Here is an 18,782-nt window from a genome sequence, read left to right as displayed (position 1 = left end):
ATCCCAACTTTGAATACAATAAAGGGCTATATAACTTTTTATGGGGTTTGAAAAATATTGAATTAGTTCAACAAACATTTTATGTAATTATCTTTTTTTTTTTCTTTGGTATATTTGATGTGGATTTTTTTTTTTTTTTTTTGGGGATGAAATGATGTGGAATTTGAAATTGTTTTTAAGTTTGTACTGAAAAAAAAAATATAAAAAAGACAGTGTATATGGGCAAAATATTTATTTTAAAGAAGTTTTTTTTTTTTTTTTTTTTTATTGTAAAGATATTTTTGTACAATTGTATGTAATGAAATTTCCCACGTTCCATATAAAATAGAGGCTTGTATTATTGTATGGGTATGGTCATATTCTAAATTTATGATAAAAAAACTAAAGAAGGTCATTCTAAATTTTGAAAAAGAGCCGTTAAGAGGTCATTCATTCTGAAGTTAAATTTTGATAAAAAGCCGTTGCAGTCTCTCTTTCTCTCCTTTAGGTCTTTCAAATCCACTCACTCTCTCTCTCTCCCCCCCTTTTTCCGTCTCCAAAATCCAGACTCATCTTCTTCTTCCCACCGATCTAGATCTATGTTTTTTTTTGTTCTTTAACGGAAGGAGGAAAAATCTCCGTTGATTGATTTTATGATTAAAGGTAAGATTTTTAAAATCTGAAAATCCATATAAATAAACGCGCATATTGTTTGTTGAATCTTCCATAGGTTATTAGATCAACAATCTCTCTCACTGGTAATGATCATTTTTCCGTCATTGATGATTGTAGACAAGGTATTTGTTGTATTTTCTAGCTGTAATTTTCGGGAAACTGCTCTGAATCAAATTTTCTTTTTTTTTTCTTTTTTTTTTTTTTTATTTGCCCCCCTTTTCTGTCGTCTATACCTCACTTACTTTGCCTCTTTTGGTGGGCAGGCATTTTATGTTCTTTCAAACCAATAAAATAAAAAATATCCCAAATGATTTACAATCATATTCATTCAGCCTAACATGTTTCCAAGTCCCTGTACCGAGCCTTTTCTGTGATCGATGACTTGTCTGAACACTATCAATTCTGGATGATGGATCTAAGAATGGTTCCGCTTCTCTGTTGCTGGAGATGGATAATTATTACACGTTCAAAACTCGGTTGGAATAGAGTTGGTATGGCTTTCTTAAACAACTGGGTTTAACAATTTTCTATTCTTCTGCTTTTGTTCTTGTTTTTCTTCGTAATTTATATGTCAGTTGAAACGTATGTTCTTTGCACCATTACTTTAATGAGTGTCCTAAAAAAATGACCACTGCTTTACTTTAGTATTGAAATTTAAATCAGTACTGCTTTTGTGTGTGTGTGTGTGTGTGTGTGTGTTAGTATTGAAATTTAAATCAGTACTGCTTTTGTGTGTGTGTGTTGTGTGTTGAAATTTAAATCAGTACTGCTTTTGTGTGTGTGTGTTGTGTGTTGAAATTTAAATCAGTACTGCTTTTGTGTGTGTGTGTGTGTTTCCACACCTTTCAAACTTGATAGTTTATGTATATTTGAAATAAAATGAATATATTACAAAACTTTTGGTACTCTGTTTCATGCCTGATAAATAACAGATGCATGTGTGTGTGTGTGTGTGTGTGTGTGTGTGTGTGTTTCCACACCTTTCAAACTTGATAGTGTATATATATTTGAAATAAAATGAATATATTACTAAACTTTTGGTACTCTGTTTCATGCCTGATAAATAACAGACATGCATAAATTATATACATGCATTGCATAATATAGACATGTAAACAACAATGTACCAACATATATATTTGAAAGAAAATGAATATATTACCAAACTTTTGGTACTCTGTTTCATGCCTGATAAATAATAGACATGCATGAATTATATACATGCATGCATAATGTAGACATGTAAACAACAAGGTGTCGACATATACACACATGACACTGGCAACGTTGGTGACTTTTGGTGTCTTCTAGAACAGCATACATAGGATAAATTAAAATTAGATAACAAAAATCAGTACAATTAAATTCAGGAGATGTTATTGGCTTCTTAACATTTTGACAATCAAATGCTAATATAAATAGATATAATAATTTCTTAATTCCGTGAGTATGTGCATATATTCTTAATCACTAACTCTCATATTTTGGATTGTGCAGTGCATCATTTGCTTTTGTTATGAATCTTAATGAATGGGAAAGAATCTTTAGGGTCTTGAGTTAGTTGTACAAGAAGGAACGGTTTTATGGTGTAAGTTTGTGTTAATTAATGTAAATTGTTTGAATGTAATGGTGGAGACCTGTTTGTACAAGGATAAAGTGAAGTAATAACAATGTAATAGTTTTTTGGTTAGGGAGAAGAGACCACTGGGGGACTGCCCCAGGGCTCTTCCTCATGCGTGTGTGGGTGGTGTGTTGCTTTCTTTCTCTCATTTCTTTTCCTCTCAACATTCTGTCTTCAATATTTGTCTTACTTTCCCGTCTCCACGTTCTTCTTTACTTTTTCCCTTTTCCACATTTCCTATCTATTTTCACCTTTTTTTTTTTTCCCTCTCTAGTTTCTTTTTATTTTCTTTCTCTGTTTTCTCTATTTGATCTATCTTTCTTCTTTGTCTTTCTAATTTCTCTCCTTGTTTTATTTCTCTAATTTCTTTTTGTTTTATCTCTTTACTTTTCTTTCCTTGGTTTCTCACTACCTTTTTTTTTTTTTTTTTTTTCCTTTCACTTTTTTCTCTGCAGTCCCCTTTTTTTTCTATCTAATTTATGCTCTATTTTCTCATTATACATTTTTATCTTTAGATTTTCTCTTTTTACATTTTTATCTGTTACAGAATTGGGAGAAAAACAAATGGCAACAGAAACAAAGAAATCGAAGAACAAACACACAATTAACGTGGAAACTGTTCAATTTTAGGGTTTCTTCTGTACTATATATATATCTGTATTTTTGTTCGGCCGTAATTGGGGTTTTTTAGGGTATCTCGAAATTTGGCTCACCTTGTACAAATATTTCGATATTGGATTTGCTTCTCGGCCTATCGGCCCGAGACCTCCGCTTCCACCACAGAGCCCCAAAATTTTCTCCAAAATTTAGTTTCACCAAATGGGTCGCACCGCGAGCTTTTCGGGTCGGGTCAACAAGAATTCAGGTCACAAACTCTAACATTATCTTTAGTTTCTTTCTCATGACTGCCTAGTGGTAAAGTGTTTGTTTCACATGTTATTAATGCTTAATTTTATGAAATTCCATTTATGTCCTCGATAGGTTAAAAATAAACAAAATTATATAAATAAAACAAATACCATTAGATTTGTTAGCATAAAACACAACAAACAAAGAAAGGAAAATAATAATAATAATAATAATAATAATAATAAGCAGATGACTTTTAAAACATACAAAACTGGTTCCAAAGCTAAAAACACTAAGAAGAAAAGTATACAAAAAAAACAATGAAGATAATTTTTAAAGTAAGATAATTTTGAAGTATAAGAAAATTTTTAAAGTATACTTTCATCTTTTTTCTAAAACTCCAGAAAAAATAAACTAAATTTTTATTAGAACAAATACAAAATTAAAAAAAGACTTAACACACAAATTTAAGATTAAACGAAAAAAAAATTATTACATGGAATTAAAATTACTCATGTAATTACAATTAAAAGTACAGGAACAAATAAAAGGAAGAATATTTATATTTTTTAAAATTACTCTTGTAATGACATTACTATTACATTCTTTTATTACATGTAATAATTTCAAAAAACTTAAAAAATTTCGATATAGATGAAGTTTTATCATTATCATCAAACAAGTATTAAAATAATTATATGTACATGAATTATCTCATAGAGTAAAAATTAATATTTTTATCTATAAAAAAAATGAATTGGAAAAAACTAAATGTATCAACTAAATTTTTTTTAAAAAAAACTGAATATATTTTATCATCATATATTTCTAAAAAAAAATTTAAAAACTGAAATGTATCACCTAAATTTTATAAAAAAATTACAAGAATATATTTCTTATTATCATATTAAAAAAAAAAAAACTCCGAAACTAAAGAATCCAAATAAGCAAATACTATAAATACTGTAATTTTTTTTTTCTAAGTAAATGCTATATAAGATGTAACAAAATACTGAGGCATAAAAAATAAAAAGAAATTAAATAAATAGAAACCTTAAATTGTAGTAAAGGACATAAATGGAATTCTATAAAATTTTGCATTGCTACCTTGTGAAACAAATGAATTACTCTGTGGAAGTAATCATGAAAATAAGCTAGATAGAAATATGGTAGAGAATTTAGAGAGAATGGAGAGAGAAAACGAAGGGAAGGAAGTTGGGAGAATAGAGAAAAAATCTTTTGATAAACTGAGAAAGTGGGGAGAATGGAGAGAGTGGAAAGAAAATGTAGTGGAAGTGTGGGAAGAAAGTAGTGGTGAGAAAGTGTAGGAAGGAGTATATATAGAGAGAGAGAGAGAGAAGAACAAAATAGGAATGAAGAGGAAATACAGGGAGAGGACAGAAAGGTAGAGAGAAAAATGCAAATTAGAGGGAAACTAGAAAGAGAAAAGAGAGAAAAAGGAGAGAGTAGAGAGAAAGTTTAGCGTGGAAGAGAGAAAAAGGAGAGAGTAGAGAGAAAGTTTAGCGTGGAAGAGAGAGAAGGTAAAGAAAGAGAGCGAGAGGAGAAAGGAGGGAACAGGATGAGGGAATCAGAAAGGTGGAGATGGGGGAGAAAGCTACGAGAAAATAGTCAAATATTGGGGGGGGGGGGAATATTTTGATGAATGATCGATAAATTTATAAACCTTTTAATCTATGAACTTCTTGCAATTTAAGAAGCTTTCTTATTGGAAGTTATTATCATCACCACCATCCTATCCAATTCTTTGAATACAAAGTTATCATCTGAATGCTTTTGACAAAGTTATCATCCCCACCATATCCAATTCTATTACCCTCTATTTCCATTGGTGCTAGATAACACTTTCCAAATCATTTGACAAAGGATTTTCTGTTTATTTGATTTTTCTTTTAATTTTCTGTTGACTTATTATTATTATTATTATTATTATTATTATTTATTTATTTTTTTTGAAAGAATTTTCTGTTGACTTGAATTGGTGTGTAGCATTTTTCATTGTCCATTTTTTCAGAAGAAAGACCTAGTCTGCAGGTAAGCGTAGTACTAGTTTTATACCAAAGTATAAAAGGATACCAAAGTATAAAAGGACACCAAAGATCCCAGTTTCAATTCGCAGACCAATACTCTATTACACTCTAATACAAAAAGAAGAAATCAATTTCAAAACAGAGGCGGAAGTCAAATCACCAGAAGATCACCACCGCCACCTCCATGACCCTGCTTTCTACATAGCTGCAGCAAATGGCGAAATCGACGCCTCTGTGCAATATCAAGATAAACTCGACCAATTTCTGACTGGAACAACACCATCCTCCACATCCACATCACAGCCATGTCATGGAGTACGTCCGAAAACACAAAATCCACAAACTTCGTCAAAACAGATTCTTACAATGTCTCCATCACTGCTGACGAAGCCCAATTTGGATGCAGAAACTCCGCTGCACATTGCAGCAAGGTTCGGCCACATTTCGGTAGTGAAGTTGCTCCTCGAATTTCCTGCTGAAGCTGCAGCCAGCCAAGGAGATGCTGCAGCTAGTTAACCTAATTACCACTTTTTATATTTATTTTTGCTCAGTTGGAATTTGAACATTTATATGCTACATAATTCAAGAAATGAATTATGTATGATATACTTGGTTCAGAAATGATAAAAGAAATTCTGCAAAAGATTGGTGGCCAAATATTAATCAAACAAGAAGATGAAAAAGGATGGACTCCACCACACCATGCAGCATATATGGGATATTTTCCCGTGGTAAGCTTGTTTTTAGTATCGCCGGGGCGGGTAGAGAAGCAGCCTACATACAATGTATAGAAGGAAACACAGCTCTTCACTGAGCAGCTAATTTAGGTCATACACATATTATGAGTGAAATTATGAAGTGTCCTGACTGCTTTGAATTGACAAATAAAAAAAGTTGGAACATTTTACATGCTGCGGTTCGAGCCGAAGGTCCCAAGGCAGTGGAATTGATCCTGGAAAAAAGTCTAATCTCAGCAACCTCTTAAATCAGAAGGATGTTGAGGGGAACACACCACTCCATCACTGTGCCGATTTGTTTCACTCAAAGCATCTTAAAGATCTAATTAGCTATCCTAAAGTAGATAACATGGCATTCAATAAAAACAAACCAAAATGCCCTTGACATTGCTTCAACTACTAACGAGTGTAGCCCTTACAAGGTGAGCTTGATTTTCCATTTATATATGCTAGTCATGAAAAAATACTGCTTTGCAAACAACATCATCACTACTTCTACACTCATATGGTAAAAACTTCTTTTTTTTCAAATCCCAATAGAAAAAAAATAATAATAAAAGGTTTAACTAACTAATTAAGCTTTGATAATTATGTCTACTGTATATTTTGGATTTACATTTTTTTTTTTTTTGTTTGGTGGCAATTCGTAGGAATCAGAATTAACAAATTAAATAAAATATTTAAAAATCATGTATTGTCTAATGAACTTATATGTATAAAATTAATCTTTTAGAAACAGTTTAGTAGTAAAACCACTATTTTTTTAAGACAGTTAAGGAAAAAATACTCACCTTTCAATTGTAAGCCACATAATCTTTATGCAATTCAAAATTAATTTATCTATGAATAAAAAAAGTCTGATTTTGCAACTATTGCACAGAAATGGGCTGAGATCGGGTTGGAGAATGAATACAGCCTTCAATGATGGGGAGATAGAGAATGAAATACTTATGATAAACAAATTTAAAGAATAAAATCTGATAGTGGCTATACTCATTGCCACTGTAACTTTCACAGCAGGTTTTACACTACCCGGTGGTTCGAGCGATGAGGGCCATGAAAAAGGCAGTCCACTTCTGGGAAAGAACTTAGCTTTCAGGATGTTTATAATGATGGACACTCTAGCTTTAGTACCCTCATTTTCTTCTTTATCAGCCTCCTTATGATGAGCTTCAAAAGAGATAATTCAAAGACGGTCTACTGCCTCGTGGTCTCATTCTATTTCACAGTGCGTGCTATGAGAGCCATGGTGGTTGCATTTGTTGCAGGAATTTATGCAGTATAAAGAAATTCGACCGCGTTCGCCATTTTTGCTTGTGCCATCGGATTGCAGCAGCAAAGACAAGTACTCCAATGGTTATAGGGACCTTATGCTAAAGTTTTAGAATTATAAACTAATTTTTATTTTTATTTTTTAATTTTTTTTTAATTTTTTTTATAACTATGGATATACAACTAACCTAGTATTATGTTCTTTTAGGTCCATCTTATGATTATTTTTCTTGTAAATTCCACAATTTTTGTAGTCTTCTTGTAACTTTACCATTTTATGATATGCTTATATGTAACCTAAAAATTAATGTTGACCCTGCGGACATAGCTGTGTAGCAAAACTACTGTTTCTCAAAGGCATTCTTTTAGTACTAATTAAAAAAGTGAAATTTGTGTGAAATGTATAACTCCGTTTTATTTTTATTTTTGCATTTTTCTATTCTTCTTAAATAATTTTGACGGCACTTTATTTATACTTCAAAGTTGCAAGGGTAATATATTGTTAATTGTTATTGTAAACATAAGGTTGATATGAACTTGTGAAACATATGTTATTATATAGAGTAATTCTACACTTATCAATTTTTTTTTTTTTTGGGACAAACTACACTTACCTCAAGTTAACAACAACCAATTTCCATTACCAAGGTGCAAATAAGAGTAGCACACTTTCAAGTCATAGTTAAGTAGAAGAGGCATACATCTCACTAAGCAACCGGTCCAAGCAATCACCATCCATACTAACCAACATTGAAAATTGCCTATCTGCTTCAGCCCACTTAGTTCCAAGGACAACACAATGAACCACCACATCCTTTTCGATCCTAGATGACTTGTTACTCAAGAAAAAAGTATTTTCGCCAGCTATGTATTTATAATCTTACATTTTTTGAGAAGAGAGAAATACACTTTCAAAAGGTCCACATTTAAGTGAAACTCCAAGCTTCAACACCCTGTGAACAATCCCTTGGATGATCTCTCCTTGAAGACCTTGAAGGCGATAGCACTGAAATCAATTGGAAACAACACTTCCCCTGTATTTTGCATGACTTCTCCCTTCCCTATCTTATCTAGAGTTGTGACTGCAAGGAAATGTCTGTGATCTTTGGTTGCCTTTTTAGTGGCAAAATCATATAGAAATTGCCTTTTGAAGCACCCGTTCTTCTACACTAAAGTTTTCAGCAGGGATCAAAGAATATAAATGAAACCGATTGTAAATTTTGGACCTCCAATAGTGTTCTCACATTGTCTTACATAAATCACCAACACATTGTAAGTATATGTTGAATGCACATAGAAAATTATTGGTTAATGGAATAGATGATTCACAAATTTACTCAAATAATAAACTAGAAAGTTAAAAAAAAAAAAATCACAAGCAGAACCACTCAAAATTATAAGCCATCCATTTTTGACAAACACAAAGTTAGGTGAATGTGATCACAAGTACATCTCTTGAAAACTCTTGTCATAGAAAACTATACACAATATAAGACTCAAATACATCTACAACACTGAGAATCAAAAATCATCACTAATTGCACAAAATGAGACAAGAATCATCAAAATAGCCACATGGAACGGATTGAAGTAAAGCCAAGTGAATCATCAATTGGTAGCCCCTGAACCCAAGAACAGGCTGTTTTATTTATTTAAGTTTTCTTCAAACCCATTCAATGGCAGTACCAACAAATCCAATACTCAGGTACTCACTTTGAAAACAAAACTTACCGCAAATTCGATGTTAGTATAAAAATATGCCTTATTATCTAAACCTTCAAGTTGCCAAGAAAAAAATTCGTAAACCCTTTTCAAGCAAAGGTTTGAAGAATTACCTTTGAGAGGGTAAACGCAAAATGTATTGAAGTGGAAGGAGAAGATTTAGGGTTCGGCTTTGGAAATAGAGGCAAGGTATTTCGCTAGAAAGCCCTTTAAAATCCCAATTCCTCTCCAACTACAACAAGCGAAATTTATTTTAATCCATTAATGCAACAATAACTTTATCTGTACAGGTTTCAATGTACACGGTGGTTTTCTTTATTGAAAAATGCCTATTTCAAGGAATTCCAACACTTTCAAAAAAGCTCAGCATTCAACACATTTATCAATACTTATCATCAAAATGGGATTTCTTAGCCATGTAAACTCTCTAGCTTTGGTGTGTCTTTCCTTTTCTATTTTGAACTTGAAATAGGATAAGTCTAAGGATCCATGGAAAATTCCTATTTCAAGGAACTCCAATAGTCCAATACTTGCAAAAAAGCTCAACATTCAATACATTTACCAACTATCATCAAAATGGAATTTCTTAGCCATCTAACTCTAGCTTTACTATGTCTGTCCCTCTCTTTTTTGAACTTGAAACTGGATAAGTCTGAGTATCGTTTGGTACTTATAGTTTTGCTTTGTTCTTGACAAGTTATATTGTTGAACGAGTTGGTGATGTAGCCTAGAAACAAACATGTCATTTATCCCCCCCCCCCCCCCCACCCAAAAAAAAAAATAAAAAAAAAAAAGCAGACCATGCCATGTTTAGTAACATATAACCAAATTAACATTCTAAAATATTTAATCCTAAAGTACACAAAATGTATTCAAATGAAAATTTTGATACGTAAAAGAAATTTTGATTAATATATAAAACACAAAGAGAGAAAGAGAGAGAGAGAGAGATTGACTATATGGCATTGAAAAATAACTCCTAAATAAATATATTTTTTAGTTATATGTCTCCCAATTTACTGTATTTTTAAATGATCAAAATCTTATTCATGGAATCTTGATGCACATTAAATTGACATGTTGAAATAGCATTTTCTAACATTAAGATACAAAAAAGTAATTATAAAAGATCCAATCAATCATACCGATCTGTGAGAGAATAGAGTATGGAATAAGTAAAAGGATCTTATTTAGCTTTGTATTGATAACACATATAAATACAATGGAAAGAGTTGTTCTGGAACCCTGCACATATACATCCGAAAATAGAGTAGTTATCATCTACTGTGATAAAGCTGTGATAAGGCTGAGTCTATCAACATTAGATAAATACAATACACGAAACCTTTATCTAGTAGGGGTAGACTTTCAACCAGCTTTGGACTTATCAAAGAACATGTCAGCAAGAGCATATGGTACTCTATCATCCGCCTAGAAGCTAAATGTAGGTGGAACAACATTGAGCTTGGTTCGAAGATGACAAAACCGAGCAGTTGGTAAGGGCTTGGTTAAGATATCAGCAACTTGATCAATGGTAGGAACATAGCAAACCTCCAAATTATGTTGAACTACTTTGTCACAAATGAAGTGATCGTCAACCTCAACATGCGTAGTTCGCTGATGAAGACAAGATTAGCAGCAAGAGACCCAACACTCATATTGTCACACCAAAGAACCGGGACGGATGGAGATGAAACCTTGAGTTCAAGCAACAACTGCTGAAGCCAGCTGATTTCAACAACGCCATGTGTAAGTGCCCGATATTCAGACTCGATGCTAGAGCAAGCAACAATTGTTTTTTTTTTTAAGACCAAGAAACCAAAGAATTACTAAGATAAATGCAATAACCCCCGGTTGATTTTTGATCATCTATGCTAGACGCCCACTCCGCATCTGCAAAGCCAGTGATGTGAAGATGATTAGACGGACGAAGAAGAAGACCGAAAGTTTTGGAACCTTTCAGATAGCGAAGAATGCGTTTACACGCGAACCAGTGAGCATCGATGGGGTCGTGCATAAACTGACTTAACTTATTTACGATGAAGGAAATTTCAGGCCTTATAATAGTTAAGTACGGTTGTTAGGACGCATCCAAAATTCTTCACCAGAACCCTAGACAAGCCCTGATGTAACAACCCGTCCCAAAGTACAATGAATATTTTCCAACTTTGACCGAGGTTGACCGTTGACTATTGACTTTGACCGTTGCTGAAGGGGTTAAAAGTTGACTTTTTGACTCGGATGGAATTCTAGGTTGACTAAGGTACTGTTATGAAGTACACGTTGGCACGAGTTCGTAGACTAGTAGCACATTGAAAACGGAGCTACGGTTTGAAAGATATGAGCGAAACAAGATTAGGGTATAAACTGTCCAAGAGTGCCGAAGTTGACTTTTTATTTATGGGGAAATGAGCTTTGACTCATACATGGTTGTGAAGTGCTTGTCGATACTAGTCCATAGACTAGCGGCACGCCTAAGTTGGACATCCCGTTAAAACGTTATGGACCTGCAAAGTTTTTAAAAAAATACTGTATTATTTTAATATTATTTTTAAACGTGTAACAATGTGCCATGTGTGACTGAATAAATGTGACCATGTGTCACCATGATGAGATGCCACATGTCAACCATGCTTAATACCATATTATTTTATTATTGTTATTTTATATAATAATATTATTTAATTATTTTATTTTATTTTCTTTTTCTTTTTCTTTTCTTTTTTCTTTTTTTTTCTTTTTCTTTCCTTTCCCCACATGGGAAAAAGACCCAGCCCCCCCCCCCCTCGAATTCATTCTTCTTCTTCTTCCTCCTTCTTCTTCCTTTCCTTTCCTTTTCTTCCTCTCGGGCCCTTGCCATTTGTTACAATTCCGGCCACCACCTTGCTACACGCACCGGCCAGAGAGAAGCGGGGGACAGAGGCAAGCCCGGCCATAAAATTTTACGGCCACCAGTGGCTGGATGCACCCAGATCGGGCCGGAGAAGCCCGACGGTCAGAATTTTCTCTCTCCTATTTTCTTGTGTTTTCCAGCCAACCCAGCTCGATCCATACCTCTATCCCACCATTTTCGACCCCTCTGAGTCCATTTTCATGATTAAATTGCCCAAAACCCCCACCATTTGAGAGATCTCTCAAGTTCAAGTTCGGACGGTACTTCCCGGGCAAATTCCGACCACCACCGGCGGAATTGGGATCAATGGAGGCCGATAATACGATCCTCGTTCTGCAAGCTTCAATTCGATATATTACTCGTCAATTTTGGTTAATGATTGTGTTAGTCCCCCGGGTATCGGGTATTATTTACTCGAATAAAATATTAATTTATTTGAGATGTGTAATATTGTTGTTCTAGGAGCACGTGTACATCGTGGAATTGATCCCATGGAGGATCTTGGATTAATTGCGTGCTCGAGGTGAGTGACCCACCTTCAAATTAATTTCAGGAATTAAATTTGTGAATATTTTTGTGTGAATTGAATATTTGAAATTGATATTTTATGTGCCAAATATTTAGTAAATTTATATTTGGAATTTTGATGCCAAAATTGAATGGAATTAAATATTTATGCACTATAAAATAATTTGGTTTTAAGGAATTTGAGATTTCGACAATTATTATCAAATTTTCATTGTTGAAATATTTTATAAATATGTTTTATGTATTTGATATTAAGAGAATTTCGATATAAATTGTATTGCTAATTTATAATGTTTTTAATATATGTTTTGGTGCCAAAAGAATATATTTGGGAATTTAAAGAAATTGTGGTTTGATTTATTTTAATTATTGCTATGGTTATTAGTTTTAAAAAATTGTTTTGGGGTATAATATAATATATATGTGTTCAAATAAATTGGCTTATATACCATTGGATTGAATGTTTGGATTATGCATATAAAAATATTTGCCTTATTAAATATGAGTTGTCATTTTACGTAAGGTTTGACAATATATTAAATGGTTTTAAATTCTAACGGGTTCATAAGTTAACTTGGAGTAGTTAAATATTTGGTATTTAATTTGGGGTTTTAAATCATTTCGAAAATGATTTATTTGAGAAGCAGATGGAAAATTTTATGATTTTAAGCATGTTCAAATATTTTAAGAATTTTATGGGTTTAAAAATTGATTTATGGTGAATATATTTCAAAGTGGTATTTCTAATTTTCGTATGAAATGACGATTTGAAAATTTTGAAATATTTAAACAAGCGGTTGAACTTGACAATTAAATTATGATTATGATACAGTAGGATACTGTATCGGTTATTTTTAATTGATGTACCATATAGTACCAGAGTTTGGTTCAGTATTATATTACAGCGTGCTGGGTTTACCACGGTGTCGTGAGGTTGGTTTCATCCAACGATTACCTATTATTACCACGGACTGTGAGGTCCGGTTCATCCGACGGTTTATTATTATTACCACGGTTCCATGAGGTTGGTATCATCCAACGGTTTATTATTGCCACGGACCGTGAGGTTGGGTACGTCCTGACGGTTATCTATTATTTCCATGACACCATTCATATATTGAGGGTCGTGAGGTGGGTGTATCCCACGGTTTACAGATTGGTACATCGTATGGTACATTGTATATGTTGTATAAATTGTTCTTTTTATTATTCATTTAAATTTAAAGTTTTACACAAATTTTATGGAATTGTTATCGTAATTTTATTACCTATTCTCATTAATGTTTAAGAGTTATTCGTCTTGATTTTATCATTTAAATCGACTGATATTTTAAAATAAATTCTATTGTATTTTTTTTTATCAATTGTTTTATATAGATGTTTAAATTGATTTAAAATATTCCTTTGGTTATTTCCTTGATTTAAACAATAAATTTTATAATTTATATATTGGATTTATTTTTGTTCTTATGCCAGATTTCTTTCATATAAGTATTATTTATGATTTTATTTATGGTATCCAATGATGTCTTATTCTTTATTTTCATTATAAATTTGGATCCTTAAATTCTTGTATTTTATTCGAAATTTATTGACTAATTATTTTCCTTAATTTTTGGGGTATAAAAGATTGGGTTTTGTGATAATATTTTAAAAAGGGGAACCTTTCCAACGGAGTGAATGGTGAGGGTTTTGAGAGAAATTATTATTTCCAATTAATTATTAATTATTTATTTATTTATTCTTAATTAATCAAGTGTACTATAATTATCGTGGCTTTATAATTGTACAGTAGTTAGGGTCACTCACTGAGATGATTAGCATCTCATATTTTTTTTAAATTCCGTTCCCCTAGGTCCAGGTTGGGAGACGTTGATCGTCCGAGGTAAGCCCGACGTCTTAGTTCATTGCCGAAAGTCCAAGAAACATTTCTTCCCTTTTTATTCTCCATTTTGTATTGCTTCTTTGTCAGACATTATATTAAATCCACATTTATTTGTATAATGCTCTGTATACTGTATTGGACATTTAGTTATTAATTATGCACTGATTTACTGTTATTCATTGAGAGTGCTGCAAATTTGTGGAACTAAATTATAGTAATGTGGGAGGAATAAGGGGATATATATAAAAGTGTGTTTTCAGTGCAGGAAATTTGTGGTAAGTCCAACCCTTAGGAGAGGTTCTGCCGGATTTTCCATTGGAAGGTCCGATAGGGTTTTCCTGGGATCAGGGCTTGTCTAGGATTCCGGTGAGGAATTTTGGACGGATCCTGAAACTGATCCCAGAGAAACCCTACTGGACCTTCCAATGAAAAATCCGGCAGAACCTCCCCTAAGGGTTGAACTTACCACAAACTTCCTGCACTGAAAACACACTTCTATATACACCACCTTATTCCTTCTACCTTACTACAATTTCTTTCCACAAGTTTGCAGGACTCCAAATAAATAACAGTGAATCAGTGCATAATTAATGAAGTAATACATCCAACGTAGTATACAGAGCATTAATAAAATTCTAAGTGTAATAGTTATTACAAACAGAATAGAAAGAAATATTACATAATAAGGAATGAAGAAAATAAGACTTCTTGGTCCTTCAGAAACAATCAAACTGTCGAGCTCACCCTAATCGAACAATGTCTACCACATGAGCCTAAGGGAATGAAATTTGAAAATATGAGATACTAATCATCTCAGTGAGCGACCCAATCTACTAACTACTAATAATTAAGTAATGTAGTAATAAGTAAATAAATAAATAAATACATAAATGATTTAGTAATAATAGTTGAAAATCATTTTTCTCTGAAAACCCTCACAATCACTCAGTTGAAAATATTCTATTTTTAAAACGTTTTCACAAAACCTGATATTTTATGCCCCAAGATTCAGAAAATAATTAATAAAATAATTTACAAATAAAACACAACAAATTAAGAATTCAAAATCAAAATGGAAATAATAATAGAAATGAAAATAAACTTTTATAACAATTACTAAAAGATCAATAACATATCATAAACAAATAATACAAAAATATCAATGAAACTCATATTAAGACAATTCAAGAAATAATTAAATAATTTGAATAAATCAATTAATTGAACAATTAAGTAAAGAAATAATTTAATCAAAATAAAACACCCATTTAAAATAAATGGTAAGAATAAAATAAAATGAAAGAAAATATAATATATTAGAATTGATTTCAACATACCAAAACAACTTGAATAATAAATTTGTAAAAACATTTTCATAAAAATTGTGTAAACTTTTAAATTTAAATAAATAAATAATAAAACACTGTTAAATACATTTTATTAAAAATAAGATTTTAAAATATTTCATATTTGAAAACCATTTCATGAAAACCATTTGATGCACCCACTATATACCAATGGTACCAACGATACCCAGCATTCTAAGCACTGCCAGACAGGAGGTTAAAGAGAGAAACCGGCATACAGTCGCGTGGTGTCCCACCGTACCCGCTGCAAACAGGTGTCCTGGCCATGGAGGGGGTGGCTACGGCCGATATCAACTTGGTGACCCTCGGTCCGATGGCAATCACAGGATAAACTCATAAATCACATGCGCGCTAATCATATCCATGTAGGCACTAATGATATCCACATATACAGAACACTAGTACATGTGTGATGCATCTAAAAATCTTAAAATCAGTATATTTTCCAAATCTCAAAAATCTCATAATACCACTGGATTTAAATAACTTTTTTCAATCCATATTTCTTTAAACTATCATCGTAAATCCATCACGTTAAAATCCATTCTCACAATCTCATTGATGTAAATATACCAAGTTTCCAGTGGCATAAAATCAATCCATAATATTTAAATGCATAAAAATATATTTGAAGCATAATACTTTAAAACAATATTTTTCTCCAATCCTCAAAATCAATTTAATTCAACATATCTTCAAAACCACATAAACTTCATATATAATTAAATCCCATAATTCATCAATATATAATAAATTTAAAATAAATAATTTCTTTCAAATCCATACCAAAATAATATTAAATCACATAATTTCATATATTATTAAAATAATACAATTATGCACAATAAATCTAATAATAACATAACAATAATTAAAAGGAATTAAAACCACAATTTCTTTAAATTCCCAAATACATTTTTGGCACCAAAACACATTAAAATTATCATAAATTGGCAATATAAAATTAAATAGTAATTTTATTAAATCTCCAACACATAAAACATATTTTTCCAAATAATCAGTTAACACAAAATATATAATTAATCACCCAAAATAATTTTGAAGGTGGGTCACTCACCTCGAGCACGTGTATCAATTAAGATCCTCCACAGGATCAGTCTCACGACCCACACGTGCTTCTCCCAGAGATCGAACCCAAGGTGGTCGGAATCTCACCGGAAAGGTCTCGGGTTTTAGATCCTTAGATATCACAAACTGCTGTGAATTGGAGGCAACTGACATCGAATTTGGGTTCAGGGGTCGGAATTAATGGAAAATGGTGGGCAGTGTGACTGGGAACTCGCCGGAATTGGATTTTCCGACAAACAGCCGTGGTCACTGGAAATCGTCACCCCCGATGGCGCATCTAGTGGCCACTGTCCGTGATTTTTCGAAGAAAGGCAGATTGAAGAAGGCGTGAACGGATGGAACAGACGGTAAGGCAAACGGAGGCCGGATGGGGAAGAAATCGGTGTTGAAAGGAATCGAAGCATTCGGAAAAAGCCTCGATCTAGGCACATTGGCGGTCGGCTGGTCGAAAATGAGGAGGTGAAGGTGGTGGGGTGGCGCATGCACAAAAATGGTGGCCGGAATGGAAGAAACGATGGTGGCCGATGGTAGTGGTCTCTCCTCTCTCTCTCTCTCTCCTTCCCTCTTTCTCTCTCATCCCCCCCCGGCCCACATGTGTTTTGGCCAAAATAAAAGCCACCCATGGGTGACACTGTTCACTCACGAGATTGGTTCAAAACACGACATGTGGCACACACTGTTCACTCAAGTCAAAATATATTAAAATATTATAGCATTTAGAATATTTTGCAGGTCCGTAACTTTCAAATCACATGTCCAAATCGAGCATGCCGCTAGTCTATGAACTCGTATCGACAAGTACTTCACAACCATGCATGAGTCAAAGCTCAACTTTACACGAACAAAAACTTAACTCCGGCACCCCTTGGACTTGTCTTGCTAGTAACTTTCAAACAGTAGCTCCGTTTTTTATGTGTTACTAGTCTATGAACTCGGGTTAATGTGTACTCTGCAACGGTGCCTCAGCCACTGCAAAATTCTATCCGGAACAAAAAGTCAAAATTTTGACCACTAGGTCAACGGTCAATCTCGGTCAACGTGCAAAAATTCCAATGTACTTCGGGATGGGATGTTACAACTGTAGCATACCAATGATGCTTCGATATAAAGACACATTTTTAAAGGGATTCCCGATAGCCGCTCCAAGCTGAACGGAAGAGCTGGCAAGAGAAGGGCTAGGTTTGCAGTCAACCATACCAATGCGGCATAACAAGTCATCAATGTAAGCTTGTTGAGACATATGCACTTCCTCGTTTGTATGTTGAACTTCAATTCCCAAGAAGTAGTTTAGAGAACCCCAATCTTTGGGAGAAAATGTTTTATCCAATTTAGAAACAAATTGATCAAGAAGTTTTGAATTGTCTCCAGTGATTATTATATCATCCACGTACACTAAAACCCAGATAACACCAAGAGAGGATCGAAGCAAAAATAAAGAAGAATCCAATTTAGAATTGTAGAAATCCCAAGTGGACAAGGTGTGGCATAACCGATCATACTAGCTCACAGTGCCTAACGAAGACCATAGAGTGAACGATGCAACTTGCACACCACTGTGGGGTTAGCGAGATCAATGAATCCCTCGGGTTCCCTCATATAAACAGTTTCATGGAGGATACCATTAAGGAAAGCATTATTTACATCAAGTTGGTGAATGTCCCAGTGGTGAGAGACAGCAATTGAAAGCACAACCCGAAGAGTTGAAGGCTTGACAACCGAGCTAAATGTCTCTTTAAAATCCAAGCCAAGATGTTGATGAAAGCCCTTGGCTACAAGTCGATCTTTGAGGCTTGAAATGGTTCCATCTGGATTTCTTTTCGCCTTAAAAACCCACTTGTTACTAACTAACCTTTGAGAAGGATGAGCGGCTACAAGAGTCCATGTATTATTGGCCATTAACACATCAAATTCAGTCACCATAGCTCTTTTCCATTCAGGAAAAAGCAATGTCAAAGAGACAGAGGATGGCTCGCTAGTCGGAGAAGCAGGTGCAGTCATTGCCAGGAAATTTTTTGGTTTAAAGATCCCAGCTTTAGCCCGAGTGATCATTGGGTGTGAAGGCAACAATGAGTGAGACGGTGGTGAAGAAAGAAAGTCTGCAGGTCTATTTATGAAGT

At 33.4% G+C, this 18,782-nt stretch overlaps 1 long non-coding RNA gene across 1 annotated transcript; it reads left to right on the top strand.

Moving 5' to 3' along the window:
• Positions 1-454: 454 nt before the first annotated feature.
• On the top strand, positions 455-2,530 carry LOC132803323 (uncharacterized). Its single transcript, XR_009638447.1, has 3 exons — positions 455-642; positions 918-1,145; positions 2,152-2,530. It is a non-coding gene; the product is annotated as an uncharacterized LOC132803323 (long non-coding RNA).
• The last annotated feature ends 16,252 nt before the right edge of the window (positions 2,531-18,782 follow it).

The sequence above is a fragment of the Ziziphus jujuba genome, chromosome 3 (genome assembly GCF_031755915.1).
Source record: "Ziziphus jujuba cultivar Dongzao chromosome 3, ASM3175591v1".
NCBI lineage: Eukaryota > Viridiplantae > Streptophyta > Magnoliopsida > Rosales > Rhamnaceae > Ziziphus > Ziziphus jujuba.
The sequence above is the reverse complement of the archived record's forward strand: the minus strand, read 5'-3'. Positions and strand labels throughout refer to the sequence as shown.